This window comes from Schistocerca serialis, chromosome 1 (assembly GCF_023864345.2).
Source record: "Schistocerca serialis cubense isolate TAMUIC-IGC-003099 chromosome 1, iqSchSeri2.2, whole genome shotgun sequence".
In the NCBI taxonomy this organism is placed as follows: domain Eukaryota; kingdom Metazoa; phylum Arthropoda; class Insecta; order Orthoptera; family Acrididae; genus Schistocerca; species Schistocerca serialis.
In genome coordinates, this window is record NC_064638.1 from 1,232,108,218 (window position 1) to 1,232,116,821 (window position 8,604).

The following is an 8,604-nucleotide window of genomic DNA, read 5'->3' on the forward strand; positions in this document are numbered from 1 at the left end:
CTGATTTCGAGTTACTTACCAATGCTATACACCATCTGCGTGGGCAAGTCTAGAAACTTCCATAACCTATTGTTGGACCCATTGAAGATTAGGTTTAGTAAATTCTCTGTCCATCTTCTCTATGACGATGTTAAATAAAACAGGCAAAATGGCGTTCCGGATCAATGTATACACTAAATTTTTCAATTTCTCTTATAGGTGTCTGTATATGATACATTTTAACTGATCTGATCAACTTTGAGGCTATTTCAAATTACCTCATACGGTCGGAGGAAGACAATGGCAAACCACCTCCACAAGGACCTTGCCTAGTACAGCGGTGCGGGTCTCCCGCATCGTCTCCTACGCTCCTCGGAATATAGGACCTCATCATCATCATCAATCTCACAGGTTATTAAAACGTTGTGGCGTCATACTTCCAAGGTCAATGATCCTCACGTGGTTATGATGCTGTCATAGTGAATTGAGGGGGGTGGGGGGAGGGGGGGGGGAAGGCTTGTGACGTCGTGGTGGGGTGCTGACCTGCGCACGTGACGTCGCGAATCTGACTAAGCATTTTGTTTGTAGGAAAAAGCTTTGACTTGCTGGCATCGACTAGTCTCTGCTTGCTGACTGGCCACTTTTGTTTGTTGACCAAGTCGCAACTTGAAATTATATTTTTCGCTTGGCCTCTCTTGTTGAAGAATACTCACAGGAAAAATATGCTAATCGTCACAGGTCTTTCGCAATGTGTCATCAGAACAACAACTAAACCCTTTTCTACAATATGAGTGAGTGCAGCAAGGACATTGTCAGCATTCGAGATTGGCAAACGACACCACTGTTATTATCTCCTACGTCAATGTAAAACTATCTTCCCGATAAACTTTGACGTGACGTCCCGTGCCATTGAAAGTCTGTGAATGCCGCCATTTGGAGTGAATTTTGGGAATGTTTGACTTTCTGTACCGTCCCGTCCCGTTTCACTGATGGTTAGTGGCTGCATGATGCCGGCCGATGTGACCGAGCGATTCTAGGCGCTTCAGTCCAGGACCGTGCTGCTGCTACGGTCGCAGGTTCGAATCCTGCGTCGGGCATGGATGTGTGTGATCTCATTAGGTTAGTCGGGTTTAAGTAGTTCTAAGTCTAGGGGTCTGATGACCTCATATGTTAAGTCCGATAATGCTTAGTGCCATTTTTGGTGAATGCTGTTATTTGAAATGAGTTGTGGAATGTTGTTTTGATCAGCTCCGTTTTGATACCCTGTGTCTGAATTCCGCTGTTTGATATTCTTTGTGGAACCTTTTTCTTTCTGATGTTCCAATCCGTTTCGTGCGTTTTGACGGCCAGTATGAAAAGTATCCTTTGAAAAGCATTATGCTTTTTTTTACACCCATTGTACATAAAAATTGTCAGATACCTGACTAAAAATACAATTTTAAGATCCAGTAGCTGGCACCCACTGGCAATATACGGCACATGCACTGTCAACTTCTGGTTGTAGAATACTGTTTCAGTTCTGAATGCCTATTTTTTAGTGTCAACTGTCACTGCCTTGCCTGTTTAGCACTGTCATTTCCTGTGTCCAGTACCGCAAGTTAGCGTTATCATCAGAAGATTATAAATGTCTTCTACTGCAAGATAAAGTTAATACGCTAAAATGGAGTCGTTTAGACGACTTTGGTAGTTGAAAGCATGGCAACCTCCGTTTCTTACCTATGCTAATACGCATTTCTACTCCTCAATATTTTATTTCATCGAGATATCATGTAGAATTCACTATGTGTCAGCATAAGTTAGCATTTTCAGCAGTAGGTGACAAAAATTTTGTACTCTAAGTTAACAACATAGCACGGAGTTTCTACAATGTTTGGGTGATTCTGACGGGGTCTATTTGAAAGCATAACAACCCTCTTTTGTCACCTATATGAATACACATTACTACTGATGTAAGACGGGTATTTTTTGATGATATTATTAGAGGTGTTAATATTTGTAAAGGAAAATGATATATTTGAAGAACTGTTGTCGGAGAAGCAGTTCTTAGGTAACAGTACCTGTGTCTGCGTTGGCAGCACTGTGGCATCGTAGAATCATTGACCGTCAGTGGTGGAAAGTTGCGGTGTGCAGCAGGCGAGGTTCGTTGTGTGTACAGTGTAAGGCATGGACGCACATCTAGGACTATGTCAGTAGCAGATTTATTACGAGGAGTAATGATAACTCAGAACAATGTTTGGATAGCATACAGACATAAAAAAGGTTTTCAAATGTAGAACGAAGTGTTATTTGATTATGTAAAAAAGTTTATTTTTATTTTTGTAGACTTGTATTGTTGGCCCACTTCACCCTCATCACAGTCGAGTTTTTGATAACTATTCTATTGACTGATCTTCTGCGTTAATTTACTGTATCACAGAAGTCATTACATTAAATGAATTTTCATATTAAGGTCTATAATTGTTTTATTTGATAAATTCCTTTCTAACTGGAAATTCAGTACTTAAAGGTTGAGTCATGTGTTTCATTGGCATTCTACGTCAAGATTATGAACCCAATTCCCCTGGACCAATTGTAGTTAGTTTTTAGCAGTATTTTTTTTACCTGTTGCGGAGTTTTGCCCTGTTGATATTTCTGCCAGTACTTCATTTTGCAAAAATGGCTCTGAGCACTACGCGACTTAACTTCTGAGGTCATCAGTCGCCTAGAATTTAGAACTAATTAAACCTAACTAACCTAAGGACATCACACACATCCATGCCCGAGGCAGGATTTGAACCTGCGACCGTAGCGGTCGCTCGGCTCCAGACTGCAGCGCCCAGAACCGCACGGCCACCCCGGCCGGCATCATTTTGCAGGTGAGATTCATAATATACGATTGTGTTTCCTCTGCGCAATGTAAGTTGTTACTTTCTTTATTTACCAGGCCATATTCTTACACAGGTCGACATTACAGTTTGTTATTTCTGTTTTTTATACAGTTACGTTTTTTTTTCAAACAGTTCGCACTGGTCAAGTCTACTGAGTACGAAATTATTGGTTTGCTTATTTATTTGGTTACGAATGAGAGCGGGTTTCATACAGAGAGGATTCTTTTCATTTTCATGTAAGTCATGTGGCTTTGAGCTCAGTAACTCATTTAGGTTGTCAGTTCACATTCCCAGGTTTGTATTTACAATAACACACACAGCAGTAAAGGCTACTCACTTACGCTGGTTAGTATGCAGTTTCATCAAAGTCTGCGCTGTGCAATACCGTAAGGTGACATTATCAGCAGATACTGGCAGAAGTAAAGCTGTGAGGACGGAGCGTGAGTCGTGCTGGGGCTGCTCAGATGGTAGAGCACTTGCCCGCGAAAGGCAAAGGTCCCGAGTTCGAGTCTCGGTCGGGCAGACAGTTTTAATCTGCCAGGATATTTCAAGATGACAAATGTTCTGTACTGAAAGATTAGGTTAATACCCTTGCATGGGGGTCACCATAATGATTGGCTGATTTTGATAGCGGTTTCATCCGAGCTAAGATAATTTTTCGACAAATAATACAGACAATTTTGAAAAGTTAACATTATTTACATTGCTACAACTATAGGAGCAGTGTCGTTGCCAAGTGGTCTTTAGCTTCTCAGCTAGATCAGCAGTAGTGAAAGTGTTTGTTTTGTAATGTTATAGAACAAATATTTAGTCTCTTGATAAACTTACTGGTTGGTACAAAGAACAAATGCATGGTACAAAGAAGAAACCATGCTCATCGACTAACCTGTAAGTTATATCAGCAGTGCCAGTATATGAGCCGCATGTATTTTGATAAGTAATACAGACGATTTAAAATTGTGCAAACATATAACTTGAGCGTCCACTGTGCCTTGAAAAGTGTGCCGTAGTTACAACAGTAGTCCCACGTGTGTCTTGCTCTCAAAATTAGTACATATTTTGAGAAATAATTTTATTCTTGTGCAAGATAGAATTTTCATTTCCGGTCAGAGATCTGCCGTTATACTTTCATAGTACGATAAGCAACATGTGTATGTTTTGCTAATCGAAATATTTACTTATCTGATAATTTTATTTTGGATCAAGAACGTATTTTCGACATATCTGTCTTACCTCTGTGTGTATGGAACCTTCTTCAGCATTGTCTTTGACGGTGTTAGTTATATGTAAACATTTCGTATTTGTGGATTATGAAGTTCTCCTTGCATATTACATCTGTGGCAGTGTATCCACACAAACAAATGGCATAGCTATTTCTAGCATTGTTCCTTAGACATAAATTGTTGCAATCAGGGAAAGGCTTTACGAACACCATGAAAAACAAACACATTTCAGATAATCAAAACTAGACGTATTCGTCTTCATGGACTTACCGCGATCGTTACTTACAAAAATAATTTCTAAATTTAGTCTCCAGATCGCTTTCCTTTATTTTAATATGACCGATTTCAGGCAACCTGCCTACCTTAAGAGCTGTTACAAAAAATTATTTCTTAGTTACAGTTGGTTCAAACTGCAAATGGTTTATCATTTATACAGTTTCAAGATTCTTAAGAAATTAGTTATAATACGGATTTGCACAACATACCATTTGTTAAAGCTACAGAGTAACCTATAAAAAGTGGAACTGTAAGTTGACTGTCATAACTAGCCATACACCGGCCTGATACGGCTTTGTAAATAAATTTTTAAGAAATCTAGTGGTTGCAACACCTACAGTGCTTAAAATCGCCATCTGTTTATACCGAATGGATTCGTATAGTTATAAGAAATACTCCTAAACACTAACGTGAAATGTAATGGTGTTAAAATTTTCTAAAAGAATTTTATAAACAGTCGTCCAAAAAGTTTTAAAACTCTTTTCGTGAGGATTCTAACTGGTGCGGAAGTGTCCCTGTGGACTGATGTAATACACAAAATGTTCCTAAATGTAACAAATGAAACATCGATGAGAACATTATTATCATTAAAAACTTTAAGTTTCAAAACATACCAAAAATATCTTTTTCGAGTTGCATTTCGCGATTGCAAAACCTGTAGTGTTCAACAGTGCCCTCTATGGACTTTTTCTCTTTAATTCTCCTACACAAAAATGTTCCTTAATATAACATATCCAATATCATGGCTTGAATATCGTTAAAAACTTTAAAAGAACATAGAAAATTCGAAATTTGTCTTCTCTTCCTCTTATTTGGCCGGCTTGGAGTTACTACTGCGCCAGGCCGAGCATCACACGACACTGAACTTCCCTCTGCCGTGTCCAATTCGCAGCCGCCAATGTACTGAGGGCCGCGACAGCTGGTGTTTGTTGGAGCGTTTCACCTCATCCCAAAATAAGGCTATAACAAATCTTCGAAAAATTTTTAAAAGTCGCTATGCATAAACTCATTTTGCTTATTAAGTAGTTTCGGATTTTCACTTGGTAGGCGTGAATTTCTAGTTACTCAAGTGCATTCAAATAAAAACTTTGCGGAACTCTGTGTAGCAGTTACATTTTCTCGCTTGGTGTGTGTTAACCTCACGCCTCCTTTTTTCCACAAACGTTCCACATGCTGTCCGGTTACTATGACTGCAATGTTTCTTGTATCGGACTTCGAAATTTCGCTCCGTCTCCTATTTAGCATCTAGCACAGTCGTATCTTGTATACTTCGGAGTTGCAGTATCTATTTTGCTCCGTCGCAGTTGGTTTATGCGTTAATCTATGCGCCATTTGCTCTTCACTTAGAAATGCCATGACAATATCTTTTAGAAAAACTTCAGCTATTCTCTCCGAAACACACCATTTGTATGTCAAAGTGACGAATTTCTTCTTAACTTAAATCTTGAGATTCTCCTCACTTTTACTGGCAAACTTATTTTTAATTTTATTGAACATGCTCATGACTTTTCGTGCCCTATACCCATTAACTGTGGCAACTCGTTTAATTATATACAATTCTCCTCGTAAAAATACATTCTTTTATGTTGGTTAGGGTAGCATGATGTCGCTCTTATCATACCATCTGAACTTGTCTCGTTTCTAAAGATGCCGAAAGCATGTCTTCCTCCCTGCGGGTCATTGCCACTATTTCTTCTTTTCTCTCTTTAAAGAGTAGAACAAAGTCGTCATTGCCATCTGTGATAGTTCTTCTTGCCTTTCATTTCTGGAAAAGAGATGAAAAAGTTTTGCTCAAAGTCGTTCATAAAAATCTCAGCTAAAATACCTGATGTTCTATGGCCAACCACAGGTCTCGAATAAAAACGTTGTTGTTGAAGATAAGCAATTGCCTCAATATGGTACTTTATGACAGGGTGTGCTGTCATCGTATTAGAACATTGCCTCTGCTGTACCCCGATAGCTGAGTGGTCAGCGCGGCGGTCTGTCACGCAAAGGGGGCCGGGTTCGATCCCCGGCTGGGTGTAGTGTTGTCCTCATTATCATTTCATAATCATCAGCGGAAGGCAAAGGGAAACCACCACCGGAATCACTTCCCTATACGCTCATGCGGTGGACCTCTCTGACGAGGCTTGCCCCATGAAAAGACCTGCCGTAAGGCAGAACACGAAGTTAGTCTACTGTACGTCGGACATAATGCTGTAAATTGACTCCATATCATTCTGTATTTAGCATTTTGTTAAACGCAACAAGGGGACCACCCCATAACCACGAAAAAAACCCTTACCGTAATACCCTCTCTTCCACACTTCATTGTTGGCATTACGCATGACGGCAGGTAATGTTGCCCAGGCGTTCGCAAAACCCAATCCCTTGCATCGGATTTCCACAGGGTGTAACGTGAGTAATCACTCCAAATCACTCGTTTCGTCATCTACTGTCCACTGCATCACTCTGTACACAACTCTCTGTACACAACCGCAAGCGTCGCTTAGCACAGACTGCGGAAGTTTATGGCTTGTAATGAACTGATCGACTACTGTACGCCATCCTTCATAAATCCCTAGGCACAGTCATTGCGCTAGTTGGCTTCTGGTACCACTGTGGAACTCAAGGATAACTCCTTTCAGTGATTCTGTGCGATATTTTGTACAACTACCCTCCGCAATGCTGTAAGGTCCGTGTCCGTCAGTACATCATGCGCGCCTGGTCTTGCTTTAGCTATGGTCGTCCCTTCGCGTTTCGACTTTACAGACACATCACCAACAGTCGCCTTAGACCACTTGCAGATGGGTTGATATGTCCCTGACTGATTCATTCTTGTGCGACATCCAATGACCAGTGCACATTCGAAGACACTGAGTTCTACTGACCGATCAATTCTGCCGTTACTACTGCTATACCGTGATCTACCGACAACACAGTAATCTCCGCCTCATTTTATACTGAGGGGACCGACTCCCGTGACATCTAGTGGTCAGTTGCGCCTTATAAAGGGGTGACCGGACACTTTTGATGAGATAGTGTTTTCCTCTTTAAGATCACATGGGTTAAATTAAACGTATACAGAAGCATACTGAGAGTAAAATTTTTTATCCCTCGCTTCATGCGAGACTGCAACAGGAAGTAATCTTTATCATTTTGAGCTCGACAACTGATTCACAGTAATATTAATGCTTAATGAAAATTATCACAGCTCTGTCAATACACGAGTACTGTGTAACGAGCAGGACGCTGTGGCCGAGCGTTTCTAGGCGCTTCAGTCCGGAACGGCGCTGCTGCTACGATCGCAGGTTCGAATCCTGCCTGGGGCATGTATGTGTGTGGTGTCCTTAGGTTAGTTAGGTTTAAGTAGTTTAAGCCTAAGGGAGTGATGACCTCAGATGTTAAGTCCCATTGTGATTAGAGCCATTTGAACCATTTTTGAACTGCGTCACGACCGCTTCGGTCTTTTAGAACGTCATCAGGTTGCTGAGTTGTGTCAATATCATGTTACAACAGTCTTGCTGTCACGCTTCCGCCAGGCGGTCGGTAGAATGTTTGTGAGATCGTTTACATCTACATCTACGTTTATACTCCGCAAGCCACCCAACGGTGTGTGGCGGAGGGCACCTTACGTGCCACTGTCATTACCTCCCTTTCCTGTTCCAGTCGCGTATGGTTCGCGGGAAGAACGACTGCCCGAAAGCCTCCGCGCGCGCTCGAATCTCTCTAATTTTACATTCGTGATCTCCTCGGGAAGTATAAGTAGGGGGAAGCAATATATTCGATACCTCATCCAGAAACGCACCCTGCACCAAGTGCCTATCAGCTGCAGATCTTCCTGCATTTCGCTACAATTTTCTAATGCTGCAACTTCTCTGTATACTACAGCATCATCCGCGAAAAGCCGCATGGAACTTCCGACACTATCTACTAGGTCATTTATATATATTGTGAAAAGCAATGGTCCCATAACACTCCCCTGTGGTACGCCAGAGGTTACTTTAACGTCTGTAGACGTCTCTCCATTGATAACAACATGCTGTGTTCTGTTTGCTAAAAACTCTTCAATCCAGCCACACAACTGGTCTGATATTCCGTAGGCTCTTACTTTGTTTATCAGGCGACAGTGCGGAACTGTATCGAACGCCTTCCGGAAGTCAAGGAAAATGGCATCTACCTGGGAGCCTGTATCTAATATTTTCTGGGTCTCATGAACAAATAAAGCGAGTTGGGTCTCACACGATCGCTGTTTCCGGAATGCATGTTGATTCTTAGAG